This window comes from Bubalus bubalis, chromosome X (genome assembly GCF_019923935.1).
Source record: "Bubalus bubalis isolate 160015118507 breed Murrah chromosome X, NDDB_SH_1, whole genome shotgun sequence".
Classification (NCBI taxonomy): Eukaryota; Metazoa; Chordata; class Mammalia; order Artiodactyla; family Bovidae; genus Bubalus; species Bubalus bubalis.
The window spans coordinates 3,539,348-3,559,965 of NC_059181.1; the positions used below are offsets into that span (position 1 = coordinate 3,539,348).

Sequence of the window (20,618 nt, forward strand, 5' to 3'; positions counted from 1 at the left end):
GGGAAATAGAGTAGATGGTTTCAACACATTATAATATTCTTAAAATGGATTATTAAGTAGCATACTCAGTTTTTAAAAAGACACAATCTATTCCAGGTTTAACATTCAGTGCCCTGACAGATCATAAGAGGTTGTAGTAAATGATCTACGTTATTTTTAAGAAAAGTATCCATTTATTTGGCTTAGTGGCAAATAAAGGTCTTGGTTGCAGCCTTTGGGCTCTGTACCTGTTGCACAAGCGTTTAGTTTCCCCGAGGAATGTGGGAATTTGGATTGAACCCACAACCGCTGCATCAGAAGGCGTATTCTTGACCCCTGGACCTTCAGGGATGTCCCCAAGTATCTATGATTTAACATGGCATTGGACTAGGTGTGACGTTCACTCTTTGCACCCAGAGTTGCTCTGCTCAGAGGTGCAAGTTTTTATGTTTCTCGTTCTGAGTGATTTCCTTCCCTTATGAACTTCGTTCACTTTTGAGACGATAAGTGTCCTCTCAAACGTTTATCATTTGCGACTCTTCTCTTGTCTTCCTCCACCCGTAACTTTGATTTTCATCTCAAACCGTGGACAATTCTTTCTTTCTCCCCTGCACATCCTCTTTGGAACCGCTGGTGGTTTTTCCCACATGGATCTACCCTGGTCACATTCCGTTTCACTGTTTAAATACCAGTCAAAACGAGCAGCAAGCAAATGCCTACAAGTGTGCCAAAGTCAGTTCTTTAGGAGACGTGTGATGTGACAACCAGCCTCACAGTTCGCACTGTCCATCCTCAGTGGACGTGGCTCTCTGGGGAGTTCCGGGCTCCTTGGTTCATGGGGATGGCCTGCCATGAGCCTGCGGTCCTCATAGCCTTCAGGGATGCCCATTCTTTCCCAACTTCCATTTCTTCTCATCTCTTCCGTCCTGCTTTGACTATTCTTTCTCTTCCCTTTTCGACACTATTGCTTTTCATATAATTGGGTTTCCCTGGTACCTTGAGTCTGAGAGAAGACATACACACACACACACCCCGCAGGCACGCGCACACACACACACACACAAACAAAACTGCTTATAACAAAGGCTTTGTCTCTGTACACACCTTCATTGCAGCGTGACACTTGGAATGAGCTCCCTGGAGTGGACTTGCATGGTGATGTTGTGGGTTCCTTCGCAATCCAGTGACTCAGCAGGTCATTTCTCCAAGCACATGACCGTGTAGACTAGCTACCCAGAGTCCAGTTACTGTGCAGCATAGACCCCTGCCCACTCACAGGGGCCATAGACGGAGAATCTGGGGTGATCCGCATCTCTCACTATTACTATTATGACTTACATCAATGGCTAATGGTCATTCTGTTTACAAAAAAAAAAAAAGAAACAGATGGATACTGATGGCAAACACACTCAGACGGAAATCACTCACTGAAATTAACACTGCAGTGAGGACCCTCCTCCCCGTGTGGCTAGATTCCTTTCCCCTCCAAACGAAAAGGGAGGAGAAACCGTCTTCTGGACCCATTTGTGTTGCTTAATAACAAAAACAAAAGGAATGTCTTTTTTCGAATGACCCCTAAAGCCATCCACATATTCATGGAATTTTGCCCTCACGCTGATGTACATTTTGAAATGCAGATTTTTTGTGTTTACATGTTTAAGTCAGCACATAATATTTTATTTCTGATGCAAGCTCATGATTGTGGTTAAAAAGCATTGCTGTTCATTCACTGAGCTGTGTCCCATTCTTTGCTAAGTCCTGTCTGACCCTTCGCTAAGTTGGGTCCGACTCTTTGCTAAATTGTGTCCAACTCTTTGTGACCCTGTGGACTTGAGCACGCCAGGCTTCCCTGTCCTTCACCATCTCCCTGAGTGTGCTATAGGTCATATGTACTGGAAAGCCCAAAAGCATTTTATAAAAGAAGAAGGGAACATTTATTTTTTATCCGATGAGACAGCCAATGAGAGATGTTTATGCAGCAGGTATTCCACTGTGCCAACGGGAACTGAGGTCATCTCTGTCTTGCTAACAACAGCCCATGTTCAGTGTTCAGATTTTATCTTGTCTTCACACTTGTAGCTCCTGACAGAAGATGACCCTGTAAGTCACCTACATACACGTACAGGGAAGGGAGGTAGTTGCTGCAAGGTACCTGGGTCTCCTTTATCAGAAGACAGGAAGCTTGAGAAGAAATAGTCCCCATAAGAATCCATAAGACTCCTTACTTGTCTTATGCGTGCAGTTCAATTACTCGATTGACACTGTTGTGTTAACTGCTGTAACCACCAAAGTGACTTGGGTATATCAGAATGACAACCCACTCCAGTATTCTTGCCTGGAGAATTCCATGGACAGAGGAGCCTGGCAGGCTGCAGTCCATGCAGTTGCAAAGAGTGGCACACGACAGAGCAATGCTCACTCTCAGTGTGTGTGTGTATGTGTGTTAGTTGCTCATTCGTGTCTGTTTGTGACCCCATGGACTGTAGCCGACCAGCCTCCTCTGTCAATGGGATTCTCCAGGCAAGAACACTGGAGTGGGTTGCCATACCCTTCTCCACACTCTCACTATACATACATATGTATTCATATAGACATATATATGCATGTATACACACATGTTCATGTATTGGTATGTTGCAGTGTAAATCAATTAATTGAACTAGACACATAAGATGTCTTTTTGACACCATTCATCTCTGATCCCCTCCCTGCCTACATACAGGTTGTGAGAGTGCATTGGGACAGCCAACCAAGGTGTGTCAATTCTAAGAACTGTTTTGCTCTCAGTGGGAAATTCCATTTTAATGCCTGAAGGTCACTGAACTTAAGGATTTGATTAGTGTTCCAATTCCTTCATCTGAAAGCAACAATATGTTAGGTTGCCAAAAAGTTAGTTCCGGTTTTTCCATAAGATGTTACAGAAAAACTTGAATGAACGTTTTTCGCCAAGCCAATAAATGAACAATCCTTCAAAAAGAGTAAAGTCAGATGACACAGATGTATTTAGCATCTAGGAGGAAAGGCTGTCCTGCCTACATGCTAAGGGAGCCACCATAAAAGAAAGATAGTTTTCGTGCTGAGTTTTGAAGAGACAAGACTTATAAAAGCAAAACGCTGAGTAAACATGAAATACCAACAAAAATCCAGACCAGGAAATATGATGAGGATACTAAGAAATGTCAAAAGTAACTGCTCTTCCTAAGAAAGGTGAGTGATGGCTAATTCATATCAGTACGTTTTTCTTGTAGATTTCAAGCTTCAAAGATAAATGTTACAGAAAGTAAAACTGAAAAATTAGGTGAAGCACCAACAGTTAAAAAAAAAAAATCACCAGGCAATATATCTAATGAGCCAGGAGCTCATCCAGAAATAGAATCTATAAACAATCTTTAATCATTTCAGAGAAGATGACTTCCATTAGACAGATGTTCTTTGTGACCGACACAGGACATGCCCTTTGGAGAAGTAAGAAGTGTCATTGTGAGAATTTATCATAATTTTACCATACATCATACTGAAATGCAAAATAGAGGAAAATTTCCTGGATGCCTGATACAAGATGATAATTGAGGTGACTGAACAGAATTCTAGCTTCCACTGATGGAAAATAACGAGGTACGAATGAATGATGTATGAATCCAATACAATAAAAAGCCACTATGATCATCAACAAATAGAAATGGAATAATGAGATTTTTTTTTCACCCTGGGTTCCTACACCACACTATTTGTTAAAATAAGAGATGGTCCAGATTCTTGAGATGCTCCCCGATTAGCGGGACAGGTAAAGAGCAAAAACAATACCAGCATTTACAAAGAAACAAAAGGGTATATAACCTTTAAAAAGCAGCACATGGAGGAGTGTAGAAACACAACCATTTAAACCGGTGGCTTTACTGAAAATTCAGCTATTTCCCAAATGTTTGTTATAGTATTTTTTCGACTTAATACAGATTTCCCAAGAGCTTCTACAGACAAACAGTATCTTTGATAGAAAACCTTACATTGCGTGCATATGACGCACATGTTTTATCTTGCCTGATAAAATCATTGCACGAGAGAGTGAGAAACCCCTTAGAACCAATGGCAACATGTCTTCATGACTATTAAGAACGTAATACAGCCATGTTATGAAAGTAACCTAAAGGTCCGTCAACTGAGGAATGGATAAAGAAGATCTGGTATATATACACACACAAACACAAACACACACAATGGAACACTACTCGTGTTCCATTTTAGATTTTGTTCTAGCAGTGTGTTTTACAATAGCACATTTTACTATGGTTAGAAAAACTTTTAATTTTAAGCTCGAGCTGGTCTTAAAGGGGACACAAGAAACAAAATAATTACATTTGCATTATTGAAGTCTATGGGATCGCAAAGAGTTGGACACGACTGAGCAACTAACACAAGCGCATAGCAGAGGGAAATATATTCAATATCCTGTGGTATAAAAGCATTAAGGAAAAGAATATGAAAAAGAGTATTCCCATATATTCATACATATGTGTTGCAAGCTCAGTCCCATCCGACTCTTTGTGACCCCAAGGATTGTACCCCATCAGGCACCTCTATCCATGGGATTTTCCAAGCAAGAATACTGGAGCAGGGTGGTTGCCATTTCCTTCTTCAGGGGATCTTCCCAATCCAGGGATCGAACCTCTGTCTCCAGCACAGTCAGGCAGATTCTCTACCACTGTGCCACCTGGGAAGCCCATCTGTACACATGTGTATATATGTATATATAAGTATATATATATGGGCTTTCTTGTGGCTCAGCTGGTAAAGAATCCGCCTGCAATGCGGGAGACATGGGTTCAATCCCTGGGTTGGGAAGATCCCCTGGAGAAGGGAAACGCTACCCACTCCTGCATTCTTGCCTGGAAAATTCCATGGACTGTACAGTCCATGGGGTTGCAAAGAGTCGGACACGACTGAGTGACTTTCCTAAGTATATATGTATACATACGTGCATATAACAGAGTCACTTTGGTGGTTACATCAGAAATTAACACAGGAGTCTAAAGGAATTAATTAAACAGAGTCTAAATGAATTAATTCAACAATACTTCAGTTAAGGCTGTGGTCAAGATTCTTTCAGGCCAACACTTTGTATTTATGGTGTTTTGGGATGATTTTTATATTCTAAGTCAATGGCCGTGGTGGGAGGGAGGGAAAATTGTGCCTCTTTAAGCCCAGCTCAAAGTCTTTCTAACCATAGTAAAATGTGCTATTGTAAAACACGCTGCTAGAACAAAATCTAAAAGCAGTGAAGGAAAAGCTGCCTGATAGGAGAGCTGTTCTCACCAGGAGGAAGGCATGAACTGAAGGTGAAGCCAAATGACACATTTGTGGTTTTGTTCTCTTTCCCCTTTGCAGTAAGTGGGCCAGGAGAAAATCCCCCATCAGGTTTCTAGCACCCTAATTCCGGGGGCTTCCCTGGGGGCTCAGATGGTAAAGAATCTGCCTACAATGCAGGAGACCCAGGTTCGATACCTGGGTCCGAAAGATGTCCTGGAGAAAGATAAATAGCAACCCACTCCAGTATTCTCACCGAGGGAATCCCATGGACAGAGGAGCCTGGCGGGCTACAGTCAATGGGGTCTCAAAGGGTCTGACATGACTGAGCAACTAAAACAGCATCAGCAGCAGAATCCTAATTCTAGACACGGCCAGCTGCTCTGCTCCTTGACATCACTGACATGCATCACGTGCTTCACGCGGCTGGAGGAGTATCTGAATGTCTGTAGAAACCCAGCCCTTGTTGGGGCACAAGCAAGATGTGAATTTGAGGACGGCCACCAAGGCTTCTTACCCTACGTCATTAAGGAAGACACTTGGAGAGTGCTTTATACATGACAGTCTGGATGCTTGAGAGAATGAAGGCAGCACCCAGGGAGCCTCCAGAGAAGAGCAAGGATTAGGCTTGTCAACTGGACGCTGCCATTATAAATTCAGCACCACGGACAGCTGATGACGCCTCAACAGATTACAGACACCTCTACAACAAAAGCATGTTTCCCCCTCCCCCTACTTTTCCCGATGAGCTGAGACAGGTTATTGGCCCAAGGGATGGTGGCGAAGGCCCTGTGTGTCCTTGCATTTTCAGAGACTGCAAGATAAAGCCAGAGACAGACTTCCATGATGCGTGGGGGACGTCTGACTTCCTGAATAGCACAATGTCAGGGAGATTTATTTCCAGCTTGTCTTTTTTTTCTTTTTCCCTTCTTTCCCAGTAAATCAAAGGGAACTACGTGAGAGCAGAGGTGTGAGATTCTGAATTGGGACTAAAAGCTTTGAACTGCTCCATTTCTGAGGAAAGCGTCCATTTTTTTTTCTAGCCTTCAGGTTAGCTTTACAATAAATGTTCAGTTATCAGTGGTTCCCAGCCCCTCCACGTGACATGTGTGTCTGTCTCTGTGTTCACCTTCCCTTAGCATCGGTCTCCCTTGCTGAAGTCACGCTGAGTCCACCTTTGGGGTCACCCTTGTGTTTATCCTCTCGCCCATTCATGGCTCCCCTGTTATCCTTTGTAAATCATGCCTCATTCCTCGCTGAGCTTCCACCCGAGGATCCTAAAGAGAAGTGTCCAATTCCCTCCCATCCACCTTCCTCCGTGCCACTCAGCGTTGGCAGACCCATGTCTGAAAAACCTAGGGACAGTCACACCAACAGCCCAAATTAACCCCAAAGTCTGTTCTCTCATATTCACTGTCAGTTCAGTTGCTCAGTTGTGGCCGACTCTTTGCAGCCCCATGGACTGCAGCACACCAGGCCTCCCTATCCATCACCAACTCCCGGAGCTTACTCAAACTCACATCCATCGAGTCGGTGATGCCATCCAACCATTTCATCCTCTGTCGTCCCCTTCTCCTCCTGCCTTCAATCTTTCCCAGCATCAGGGTCTTTTCAAATGAGTCAGTTCTTCACATCAGGTGGCCAAAGGATTGGAGCTTCAGCATCAGCATTAGTTTTTCCAATGAAGATTCAAGACTGATTTCCTTTAGGATGGACTGGTTGGACCTCCTTGCAGTCCAAGGGACTCTCAAGAGTCTTCTCCAACACCACAGTTCAAAAGCATCAATTCTTTGGTGCTCAGCTGCGTTTAGAGTCCAACTCTCACATCCAGACGTGACTACTGGAAAAACCATAGTTGTGACTAGACGGATGTTTCACTGTACTCTGGGTTCATTCCCAAATCTGGCTGTAGCTTCATCTTCTGCTCCATCTTCGAACATACTCTGCTTTAGATAATCAAGACCCCTTGGGACTTCCCTGGTGGTCCAGTGGTTAAGACTTTGCAATCCCTGCTCAGAGACCCACATGCCTCATGGCCAAAATATAAAACAAGCAATGTTTTAACAAATTCAATAAAGACTTTAAAAATAGTCCCCATCCAAAAAAAAATCTTATAAAGAAGAAGACACCTTGTTTTTCCCAGTGGTACCAACGGCACTGCAGTGAGTAGATCTGTAGCACAATCAATGTTTGCTGTTGGAATGAATTAATGCCTCACATAAAATGTCAACAATAGCATCAAGGGTATATATTTTAAAATTTGTATAATTTGTCACACAGAGTCAGACACGACTGAAGTGACTTAGCAGCAGCAGCAGCAGCAGAAGACATAAGATTGTTGGGGGGTTTGAGAACTGTTCCTGATGGTGAAATTTAGTCAGAGGACCTATGCCATCTTGACAAAATTTGTGCCACTGTGTACAAACAAAAATAGGATGGAGGGTCATGAAAGAGAATTTCTTGTGCCATTGTGATATTTTGTTTTGAAGATGAGAGACGTGTAAGTCCAGATCTCTGTCCTCAGGGATGGAGGGGGATAAAGCAGAGGAGAAAAATACACAGGGTGTGAGATGAAGGGGGGTGATTATCAGACAATAAATAGGAAGTTGAATCATCAACTAGGAAAGAGTAAAATGATGAGACACAGTCCCAAGTGCAGGATGAAAGAAGGTCAAGAAACAGTAATAAGAATGTTACAAGAAGTCAAGGTTGGGCTTCCTTTCAAAAGTGATTCCTGAGAAAGAACTCAAGATTATCCCAAGCAGGGAAGATATGTCGGAGAGGAAATTAATTGTTAGGATAATATTGTGTGACAGGGCTTCCCTGGCAGCTTGGACCGAAAAGCTCCTCCTGCAGAGCAGGAGACGCAGGCTTGATCCCTGGGTTGGGAAGATACTCTGGAGAAGGGAATGGCAATCCACTCCAGCATTGCTGCCTGGAGAATTCCATGGACAGAGGAGCCTGGCGAGCTGCAGTCCATGGGGTCGCAAAAAGTCGGACACAACTGAGCAACTAGCAGACTTTGACAAGAGCTCTGTTTTGTGAGCTTGAATTGGTGGCGTTCGGTCACTCTGTCGTGTCCAACCCTTTGCAACCCCATGTATTGTGCTATGTTCTTCCCTATGTCCCGGAAGTTTTCTCATGCCCATCCCGTCAGTGATGCCATTCAACCATCTCATCCTCTGTCCTCCCCTTCTCCTCCTTCCCTCAATCGTTCCCAGCATCAGGGTGATCCTGAATGCCCAACAGAGTTTCAGGAAAGCAAACCTCTTAGCTATGTAGAATATGCAGTTTGGCGCATCTCTCATCTGTCATTAATTGTTAGGATAATATTGTGTGACGGGGCTTCCCTGGCAGCTTGGATTGTAAAGCTCCTCCTGCAGTGCAGGAGACGCAGGCCTGATCCCTGGGTAGGGAAGATACTCTGGAGAAGGGAATGGCAATCCACTCCAGCACTGTTGCCTGGAGAATTCCAGGCAATGCAGTTTGGTGCATCTCTCTGTCTCTTGTCAGAAGACAAGGTTGGTCCATCTGTCCTGCAGCAAGTGCTCTGGGGTCAGAGTGAGGACCCTGTCTTTATGAACTCCTGGACAAACTCCATGGGAAAGCTGACCACTCAGTACACTCTCCCATGGGATCTAAAGAAAGCTGCAGTTGGAAATGCTGTGTGCATTTAACCACAGGCATCATTTCTCCACTGAAAGGAAACACCAATTAATTAGACTAACTCTACGGGCCTTTCCTATTTCCTCGACACAGGAAAATGAGAAGATAGGAAATGCATTTTTGCTAATTTCCTTTGCTTCTTTACACTATTTCTTTTCAGTAATTAACATTTATTTCCAAAGAAGACCAAAAAAAAGAGAGAAAGGAACTATTTTTAGCACTGCCTGTGATCAGACCCTAAAAGAACAAAGTCCTAAAAAATATTTGGATACATCCAATATGTTCTTTCTTCAAAATTCTGTGTTAAATACTGTTAAACTTACCATTTTGAAAACCGTTTCTTTCACTCCCACGTAATTCTTAAATATAAAAAGTGATGTGCCACCTGCCGTTTGCACAGGTGTGCGTTTAAAAATGTTTATGTTCAAATTTTGGTAACTAAAGCCTAGAGAGAAAGTTACATCACATGGTTCAAATATATATATTTTACATGATCTTATTTCACAGTTCACTATAGCATCAATGTTACATTCAGACATTTCAGTTTTAGGCACCAATATAGACTGCAGCCATGAAATTAAAGGACGCTTACTCCTTGGAAGGAAAGTTATGACCAACCTAGATAGCATATTGAAAAGCAGAGACATTACTTTGCCAACAAAGGTCCGTCTAGTCAAGGCTATGGTTTTTCCAGTGGTCATGTATGGATGTGAGAGTTGGACTGTGAAGAAGGCTGAGCGCCGAAGAATTGATGTTTTTGAACTGTGGTGTTGGAGAAGACTCTTGAGAGTCCCTTGGACTGCAAGGAGATCCACCCAGTCCATCCCGAAGGAGATCAGTCCTGGGTGTTCATTGGAAGGACTGATGCTGAAGCTGAAACTCCAATCCTTTGGCCACCTCATGTGAAGAGTTGACTCATTGGAAAAGACCCTGAGGCTGGGAGGGATTGGGGGCAGGAGGAGAAGGGGACGACAGAGGATGAGATGGCTGGATGGCATCACCGATTCGATGGACATGAGTTTGAGGGAACTCCGGGAGTTGGTGATGGACAGGGAGGTCTGGCGTGCTGCGATTCATGGGGTCGCAAAGACTGGGACACGACTGAGCGACTGAACTGAACTGAATACCTCTTTCCTCTTTAAAATGTTTCCCAATCAAGCTTTTTCACCCTACCTACCTTCTTTAAAATAATTTATTTTTTGGCTGCAGTGCACAAAAAACTAAGTGTGGAATCTTAGTTCCCTGATCAGAGATGGGACTCACATCCCTTGCACTGGAAGCTCTGAGTCGTAACCACCAGATCACCAGAGAAGTCCTGTTCTTTTTTTTTTCCCCTCCTGGCATTAAATAGAAATTGGCTGTTTTTCTTTTTCTCTCATTTACCTTCCTCTTACACCAGAAACATGGAGCTAATCATCCAACCACCCACTGACTCAACCGAAATGGAGACGAATACAGAAGCTGAACATCCGAAAAGACAAGGATTTGTAGAAAGACAGTGCTTTTTTCGCCACATTCAGTACACTTTTACTTGCTTGGCAAACGATAAGACGTTCTCGGTCATAGCCTGTCACCAGCTTTCGAAAGTGCAAATGGGATTTCCAGCAAAGCACCTTTTGTAATCCCACAAGCCACGGAGAAAGCTGAGTTCCCTGTAGTGTGATCCTGAACTCCTGCCGCTCAAGTTTATTAAATTTCAGCAAACCTGCAAGACTCGTTCACGTGATGAAAAGACAAACGTGTAGCCCAGAATCTCCGTCTGGATTCTATCTGCCCTGTTCTTTCTATTGCGATTTTATCTGTTCTTTGCCTGAATTTCTCATCCTCAGAGAAGCCCTCCCCAATCATGCAATATTCAGTAACCCCACCATACGGGAGTTACTCTGGGTTCCTTCACAGTTCTCATTACAATCCAAAATCCTGTTTTTCTTCAATATTCATTTTTTTAGAAAAACTTAAAGTGGAGTTGTTTGTGATGCTCTGTTACTTTCTGATATACAGCAAAGTGATTCAGTTTTATATGCACACACACACACACGTATTTTTCTTAACATTTTGTCCATTATGATTTATAACAGGATATTGAATAGAGTTTCCTACATGGTAGGATCTTGGTGTTTATCGATCCTATATACAATAGTTTGCACCTCTTAATCCCAAACTTCTAATATAGCCATCCCTGCTTCCCAGGTAGCGCAAGTGGTAAAGAACCCACCTGCCAACGCAGGAGACATAAGAGACGTGGGTTCAATCCCTGGGTCAGGAAGATCCCCTGGAGGAGGAAGAAATGACAACCCTCCCCAGTATTCCTCCTAGAGAATCCCATGGACAGAGGAGCCTGGTGGGTTACAGTCCATGGGGTGGCAAAGAGTCGGACACGACGGTGACTGACACTTTCACTTTCATCGCTGCTTCCCTTTTGTGAACCATAAATTTGTTTTCCTTGTCTGTGGGTCTCTTTCTGTTTTGAGAAAAAAGCTCATGTGTATTTTTTTTTTTTTTTTTTTTAGATTCCACATATAAGTGATTTCTTATGGTATCTGTCTTCCTCTGTCTGGCTTACTTCACTTAGTATGGTCATCTCTAGGTCCATCCATGTTGCTGCAGATGGTATCATTTCATCCTTTTTTATAGCTGAGCAGTATTTGACTATATATATGTAGCACCGCTCTCTTATCCATCCCTCTGTTGCTGGACATCTAGGTTGCTTCCAAGTCTGGGATATTATAAACAGTGCTGCAATGAACAGTGGAGTCCATGTGTCTTTTTCAGCTACGTTTTTCTCAGAGGATATGCCCGGTGGTAGGGTTGCTGGGTCATATGGTACTTTTATCTCTAGTTTCCATAAGCAATCTCCATACTGCTCTCCATGGCTGCCGTACCAAACTTACATTCCCCCCAATAGTGTAGGAGGGTCAGTTTTCTCCACACCCTCTCCAGTCTGTTTGCAGACTTTTTGATGATGGCTATCGTGACTGGTGTGAGGTGATACCCCATTGCGGTTCTGATTTGCATCTCTCTAAGAGTGAGTGATGCTGAGCACCTTTTCATGTGTTTATTAGCCCTCTGTATGGCTTCTTTGGAGAAATGTCTGTTTAGATCTTCTGTCCTCCCCCCTCCTTTTTTTCATTGGGTTGGTTGGTTTAATCAGTGGATGGGCTCCACAGGGCTCATTTAACCTGCTCCCAAGCACCTGTGTTTATGAGGTACTCTGCTGGTCCTTCTCCACCAACTTCTGATCTCCTGTTACTTCTAATATCTCACTACTGAGTATGTCCATCCCCTGGCAACCCTGCTGTGATGGAAGATGAAGGGACAGGACTGTTTCCATGGCAACTCAGCATAGCGACTCTAATTATATGCTCACAGCGACTCTAATTATATGCTCCCGGCAATGGATCATCCCCAATGTCTACCACGTAATCCGATGAGCCCAGCCTCTGAGATGAAATACACCATTTTCTAATTAATCACAAGCTACAAGTACAGGGTGGAGGACTTTTCAATTACATTGAAACCACTCAGAAGTGTTTTCCTGTGGCTCCCTGACAAACGCATTGGGGGCAGCTGAATGAGGTGACTAAATGGTGGACATACCCTCATAAATAGATCTGAGATGAGCCCTGGTCTTATACTCTGGTTGCTGGAATGAGGCTAAGAGTATGCGTGCAGCTGCTAGAGAGTTTAGTGATAAAGGCTTTTACCCTAGTCCTTATCTGAACACTGCTAAGTTCTCTCATAGCCCTAATTTTCCATTTCCATATCTATAAACTGCAGTCAATGAATAACATCATCTCCTGACCCTGCTATGAAAAGTCACATCAGGTTGCTTTTTGTTGTCTACTTGGTTTTATGGTTTAACCATGATTTTTCCAGTCCTCATGTGTGGATGTGAGAGTTGGACCCTAAAGAACCCTTAGTGCCGGAGAATGGATGCTTGCTTTCCAATTGTGGTGCTGGAGAAGATTCTTGAGAGTCCCTTGGACTGCAAGGAGATCCAACCAGTCCATTCTAAAGGAGATCAATCATGAATAGTCATTGGGAGGACTGATGCTGAAGCTCCAATACTTTGGCCACCTGATGCGAAGAACTGACTCATTGGAAAAGACCCTGAAGCTGGGAAAGATCGAAGGCAGGAGGAGAAGGGGATGATAGAGGATGAGATGGTTGGATGGCATCATGGACTTGATGGACATGAGTTTGAGCAAACTCCGGGAGATGGTGAAGGACAGGGAAGCCTGGCGTGCTGCAGTCCACGAGGCTGCAAAGAGCTGGACACAACTGAGCTGAGCGACTGAACAACAATTGCAGCCAAGTGTTAGCCGGAGCACGTGGGATCTTTAGTTTTAGCATGTGGCATCTGGTTCCTGGACCAGGTATTGAACCTGGGGATGAAGCGTCTTAATATACTGGACTACAAGGGAAGTCCCAGATCAAATGCCAGCTAGCAATAGTGCCCACCCAAAAGCTCCTGATTTAATCTAACTCCAACCTCAAGTCCTGACAACCTCCATCCTGCCTTAATAATCACAAGAGTGCCTTATGACCACCTGTACTGCTTTATACTCCTGAGTCTAATGGATCAGGTTCATCTTCCCCCATGAGAACATGGAAGCCAGGACAACGTGGAGGCGTTGTAGCTAAAGATAAACTCTCTCACAGCAATGGCGATGCAGACATAGAGAAGAGACAGATGGACGTGCTGGGAGCTGGGGAAGGACAGGGTATGGAGGTATGGTGAGAGGAACATGGAACCATACATTGCCATCTTTAAAACAGAGAACCAATGGGAATGACTCAGGGAATTTAAAATGCACAGCCAATAGGCATTTGCTGTCTGACTCAGGGAACTCAACCTGGGGGTCCGTAACAAAGGAGAGGGGTGGGATGGGGCGGGAGGTGGGAGGGAGGTTCAGGTGGGAGGGGACAGGGGTCAACCTATGGCCGATTCCTGTTGATGTCTGGTAGAAATGAACACAGCCCTGTAAAGCAATCGTCCATCAGTTAAAAATAAATAAAGTTCAGGATGGGGGACACATGTACACCCACGGCTGATTCATGTGAAGGTATGGCAAAAACCACTACAATATTGCAAAGTAATTAGCCTCCCATTAAAATAAATAAATTAACTTAGCAAAATAAATAAAGGTTTAAAATTTTAATTAAAAGAGAATAACAAAACTGATGCCTCTGTCTTCAGGCTTAGACATATACAGCAACTAAATAAACACCTGTTTTGCAGGGAATCAGCGTCGTAACACACTGAATTGTACCTGACATGTAGCAAAGAGTCAACGTGAGTTGCATTTGTGTGTCTACAATATTAAGGATGCCATTTGCAGAGATGTGGGTGGACCTACAGACTCACAGAGAGTGAAGGAAGTCAGAAAAAAAATTATCCTATATTAAGACATTTGAGTGGAATCTAGAAAAACTGTGTACATAATCTTGTTTGCAAAGCAGAAACAGAGACACAAATGTAGAGAACAAATATGTGGTCACAAAGCGGGGAAAGGGAGACGGATAAATAGGGAGATTCAGGTTGACCTACATACTATTGGTACTATGTATAAGATAGATAACCAGAGAGAACCTACTGGGTTCCACAATGAGAACCTGTGGGTGGCTAAAACGGGAGAGAAAGCCACAAAAAGAGGGGATATAGCTATACGTACAGCTGACTCCCTTTGCTGTACAACAGAAACTAATACAACATTGTAAGTGAAGTGAAGTCGCTCAGTAGGGTGATGCGGTGGATTGTAGCCCACCAGGCTCCTCCGTCCATGGGATTCTCCAGGCAACAATACTGGAGTGGGTTCCCATTTCCTTCTCCAGGGGAGCTTCCCGACCCAGGGATCGAACCCAGGTCTCGTGCATTGCAAGGCAGACGCTTTACGCTCTGAGCCACCAGGAAAGAATACAACATTGTAAAGAAACTGCAACAAAAAAGAAACAGCAGGGAGACCTCTGACATCATTGTCTACGTCATATTAGTCACACCAGGGGAGAGGGAAATTCTCATTATTGTACAACTCATAGTTTCAAGGAATGCTTACCAAAACCCAAAGAGGTCTTATTACTCCAGCATTCCAGACAGTGGCATTAACTCACCCTGGATTATAAAGGTAACACTTTAAACAAGATCCACCTTGCTCACACGTACCCTTTCAAGTCACCATCTTTACCACGAGTTGAGTAAGGCACAGAAATCCCCCTGTCTTCTGAAGGAAACGACTATTTAAGAAGGGAGAGAATGCAAATGTAGGAAAAATATAGTATGAGCCCTGGGAACGTGACGGTATTTGACATTTTTAGGTCCAAGCAAATGTCAGCTCCATATGGTTCCCTCTCATAGGTGCCAAGAAGAGATTCTTTGGTTTCAAGTGAGTGGTCCTGACATTCAGAATCTAAGTCAGAGATGCTTCTTCTTTTCTGGGTCACAGCCTTCTCCGAGGAGTTATACCTTTCCATGGAAAATATATTCTCACGTAGTCACTCAAGTGCCATAAAGGTTGGCGGGGAGGAGTTTCCCCAAGATCCGTGGGGCTTAGCTGCGAGTATCTAGATCCAACGATGCAGAATTATCTTCATCTCGACAGAAAAAGGTGATATATATGAAAGGGTCGTGGAGTCAGAGTTCTAGAACTAACTGGAAATTTGAAATTCAGATTAAGAGGCAGAAATTCAGATGTAAAACATTCACAGAATTGTAACACACAAGCACAGGGAATCCAGTCAGTAACACTGTGACAAGTCTGTAGGGTGTATAATATATAAATGATACTAAATTGCTACATTGTACACCTCAAACTACCAAGGTAAATCAACTATGCTTCGATAAAAATAAGTAAAAGAGTGCATCTTTCTTTTCCAGTCTAAACATATCCTCAAGGGACTGGCCTGTTTACTGACAGCCATTCGGGCCATAAATACTGAAAGCAGGCTTTCTATTATTTAGGAAGAATGTATTTAGCCTGGACACTTTTCCCAGGAAAATAACAACCATGTACCTTTCTTTAGAAAACGAACTGACCTGGCTGAGACAAGATTATAGTATTTAATGTAACAGTCAAGATCTGATAAACAATTGTTTGGGCGTTTCAAATTTCACAGACAGAGAAAAGTGATTGTGCAATAGATGGAAAGATGGGAAGATCTCGGGCCAGGATTTCAAACCTGAGACTTGTCATTAATCCTTCTCTCCCCGGCTAAAGACTATACTCATTTGTCTACAGATAAGATCCACATGTTTATAATTAGGTTAGGACTACCGGATCTATATGGGTTGAGTCCACAGTCATCTACACAGAGACGTACATCACTTTTAAGGTTATCACTTCCTAAGAAGCCTCCTACACTTGGCAGGAACGTAAGCTGCTACAGCTTCTGTGGATAACAGTATGGAAGTGAAGTGAAGTCGCTCAGTCCTGTCTGACGCTTTGCGACCCCATGGACTGTAGCCTACCAGGCTCCTCCCTCCACGGGATTCTCCAGGCAAGAGTACTGGAATGGATTGCCATTTTCCTTCTCCAGGGGATCTTCCCAACCCAGGGATCGAACCCGGGCCTCCTACACTCCAGGCAGACGCTTTAACCTCTGAGCCACCAGGGACTCTGAGTATGGAGGTTCCTTAAAAAAAAACGAAAAACAGAGCTAACACATGATCCAGCAGTCCCACTCCTGGGCATACGTCCAGAGAAAGCTATAACTGGAAAAGGTACATTCACCCCGATGTTCAGAGCAGCACTATTTACAACAACAGCAAAGACAACCTACATGCCCATCAAGAGAAGAACGGATAATGAGATGCTTTTTACATATGTACAGTGGAACAGAACTCAGCCATAAAAAAACATTTTGCAGTAACATGACCTAGAGATTACCTAGAGATTACCATACTCAGTGAAATGAGTCACACGGGAGAAAAATAAACGTCACGTGGTATCACTTACATGTGGAATCCAAAACATTATACAAATGAGCTAATATGCAAAACAGAAATAGAGTCTCAGACATGGAAAACAAAACTTATGGTCACCAAAAGGAATGGTGGGGTATAAATTAAGAATTTGGGATTAAAATATACACACTGCTGCTGCTGCTGTTGCTAAGTCGCTTCAGTCGTGTCCCACTCTGTGCGACCCCATAGACGGCAGCCCACCAGGCTCCCCTGTCCCTGGGATTCTCCAGGCAAGAACACTGGAGTGGGTTGCCATTTCCTTCTCCAATGCATGAAAGTGAAAAGTGAAAGTGAAGTCGCTCAGTCGCGTCCGACCCTTAGCGACCCCATGGACTGCAGCCCACCAGGCTCCTCCGCCCATGGGATTTTCCAAGCAAGAATACTGGAGTGGGTTGCCGTTGCCTTCTCCAAATATACACACTACTATATATAAAATAGATAACCAGCAAGGACCTACTGTAAAGCAGAGGTCATTCTACTCAATCTTTTATATTAACCTGTAAGGGAACAGAATTTGGAAAAAACATAGATAACATATGTAAGTATAACCGAATCACTTCGCTGTACATTTGAAACTAACAAAACATTATAAATCAACTATACTTCAATTTAAAAAAAGAAGACTGAGAAAAGGCGGTTCCAAAAAAATATACATGTAAGAAGCACCACCAAAGCAAAAAGTCATCTGATGTTATGGTATGAGATAACAGAAGGCTGGGAAGGTAAGAGAAATTCTCTGTGCCTAATAGCTACATGCAGACTTTCACAAGCAGAGTGTACCTTGTCTGCTATTATTTTCCTTTCTTGTACGTTATACTTGTTCTGATTGCCTTCACTGAAATGCAATTCGGTGTCTGTTGAGTCTAATGAAAACATTCAGCTTGTTTTCCTTTTTTTTTTTTAACGCCATCTTATAAACATTTTTCATAAAATAAAAACATTGTTAGCAATTAAAATGGTAAAAACGCTCTGTGCTTAGACTGTTGGGGTAAAAGCTTTTAAGCTATTATATGTACAATGCTACTTAACCAGTGTGGTTATCGGGTTTTCATTCATCTCTTTCTTTACCAACCGAAGCAAAATATAAAGTGAGCAAGGTAGCAAAAAGGTCAATTCGAAAGCAACAAACAACAGCCTGTCTGCCTCATAGTGAAAGTGAAACTGGCTCAGTCACGTCCAACTCTTTGCGACCCCACGGACTATACAGTCCATGGAATTCTCCAGGCCAGAATACTGGAGTGGGTAGCATATCCCTTCTCCAGGGGATTTTCCAAACCCAGGGATCAAACCCAGGTCTCCTGCATTGCAGGGGGATTCTTTACCAGCTGGGCCACCAGGGAAGCCCAAGAAAACTGGAGTGGGTAGCCTATCCCTTCTCCAGGAGATCTTCCCGACCCAAGCGTCAAACTGGGCCAGCCTGCATTGCAGGTGGACTCTTTTTACCAACTGAACTACCAGAGAAGCCGAAAACAGCGAATAAGACAACTGGTCTACCTTGTTGTAGTTGGGTCGCTAATGATTGCTACCTTCAAATGTAAGGGCCCCTGATGTCATTCCCTTGGAAGGTTCAAGAATCACTCCAGACTGGTAAAGTGCAAGCAAGGGGGTGAGAAGGCATGTCTTCCCAGTCAGCTGGACAACATGGGCCCTGACAAAAGGAAAAAATTTCCTTCCCTAGGGAAGGAGGCTGGGAGACATCCCAGAGGCAAACCACTCAAGAAAAACCACAAGGTCAGGGCAGACAAAGACACGGGGAGCCCAGAAGGCATGACAGCATCTGTCTAGAGCAAATATTCTCCTTGCATCATTCACTCCACCCCCTGCCCATGTCCAAAAACCAAACACCTGGAACAGTAAACCCATGAGGAGTCAAACTCTGGGAGCTGGTGATGGACAGGGAGGCCTGGCGTGCTGCAGTCCACGGGGTCGCAAAGAGTCAGACACGACTGAGCGACTGGACTCAACTGAACTGAGGAGTCAAAATGCAAGCTGAGGCAAGATAAATGAAGAAATACATGATCTCATTTTGCAACACTGCAATGATGATGCCAACATAGAGTTGTGACCGCCGGAACGACACGTATCGAAGATTGAAAAGGAAACCCAAGAGAACCCCCCCCCCCATCTTTCTTTACCTCTGCTCTGATGCATAAAGGCTGCATTGATTCATATCTCCATCTCTTAAGTTATCAACACTTTAGACAAATGCACATTTTAAATAATTCACCGAATGATTTTCAAAAATAAAGTAAGCCTACCCTCTTTGTTTTAAGCAGAACTCACTGGCGCATAGCCTGTAATTTGGTTTAAAAAAAAGAAAAAAAAATCATCTCTCACATGCATTTGTCAATCCAAAAATTATTTGCTAGGAAATATTTGTTTCCCTTGTAGCTCAGTTGGTAAAGAATCTGCCTACAGTGCAGGAGGCCAGGGTTCTATGACTGAGGCAGAAAGGTCCCCTGGAGAAGGAAATGGCTCCCCCCACTCCAGTATTTTTACCTGGACAATCCCATGGACAGAGAAGCAAGCAGGCTACAGTCCATGGAGTCGCAAGAGTCAGACACAACTTAGCGACTAAAGAGAGAGAGAGAATCATTCGGGGAAAAAAAAAATGAGATTAAGCATTAGAAATACAATGATAGAGGACTTCCCTGGTCATCCACTGGCTGACTTTTTGTTTCCAATGCAGAGGGCCCAAGTTGGATCCCTGGTCCGGGACCTACAGGGAACATGACCCTACTCAAAGTTGACATGCTGCAACCAAAGACCCCTTTCCCAGTAGTCACGTATGGATGTGAAAGTTGGACTATAAAGAAAGCTAAATGCCAAAGAATTGATGCTTTTGAACTGTGGTGTTGGAGAAGACTCTTGAGAGTCCCTTGGACAGCAAGGAGATCCAACCAGTCCATCCTAAAGGAAATCAGTCCTGAATATTCATTGGAAGGATTGATGTTGAAGCTGAAGCTCCCATACTTTGGCCACCTTATGTGAAGAGCTGACTCATTGGAAAAGACCCTGATGCTGGGAAAGACTGAAGGCAGGAGGAGAAGGGGACGACAGAGGATGAGATGGTTGGATGGCATCATGACTCAATGGACATGAGTTTAGGTAGGCTCTGGGATTTGGTGACACACAGGGAGGCCTGGCATGCTGCGGTTCATGGGGTTGCAAAGAGTCGGCACAACTGAGCAAGTGAACTGAACTGAACTGAAGGCCCCACAAGCTGCTACGAAGATGGAAGATCCTGTGTGATGCAAGTAAAACCCAATGCAGCCAAAAACATAGAGAAATACTTGAAAACCCACAATGATACCTGAAACACACACTCTCTCAAATAGAGTCTATCCTCCCTTTCCCTTCCGCTGTCTTTAAAAAAAAAAAGAGGGGGTGGGGGAAATAAAAAACTTTTTACTGGATGTAATAAGTGCCTGGTACTTTCCCAGATGGAGGATGCGGCAGAGGCCATCTGAGTATACAGCTCATTAGAAGGAAGGCTCGGGGGCGGATGCGAGAGCAGACTGTACTCGGGGGCCTACGAGCCCTGTACTCCAGGGGAGGAGAACGCAGGGTGCCCAGCAGAAAGGGGAGGGAACGCGAGCGGAAATGGGAGACGCAGACATTATCAGTGTCCTTAGAAAAGGAACCACCTCCACTCAAACCAGAGAACTCTCCCACCCTCTTCACGATGTGAGGACCCGGTGAAAAGATGGTA

At 43.8% G+C, this 20,618-nt stretch overlaps 1 protein-coding gene and 1 non-coding gene across 4 annotated transcripts in view; both read right to left on the minus strand.

The window, feature by feature from the left end:
- Positions 1-20,618, minus strand: part of NLGN4X (neuroligin 4 X-linked) — a 391,119-nt gene that overhangs the window by 200,837 nt on the left and 169,664 nt on the right. The window lies entirely within an intron of this gene.
- On the minus strand, positions 16,486-16,557 carry TRNAS-GGA. Its single transcript has one exon. It is a non-coding gene; the product is annotated as a tRNA-Ser (tRNA).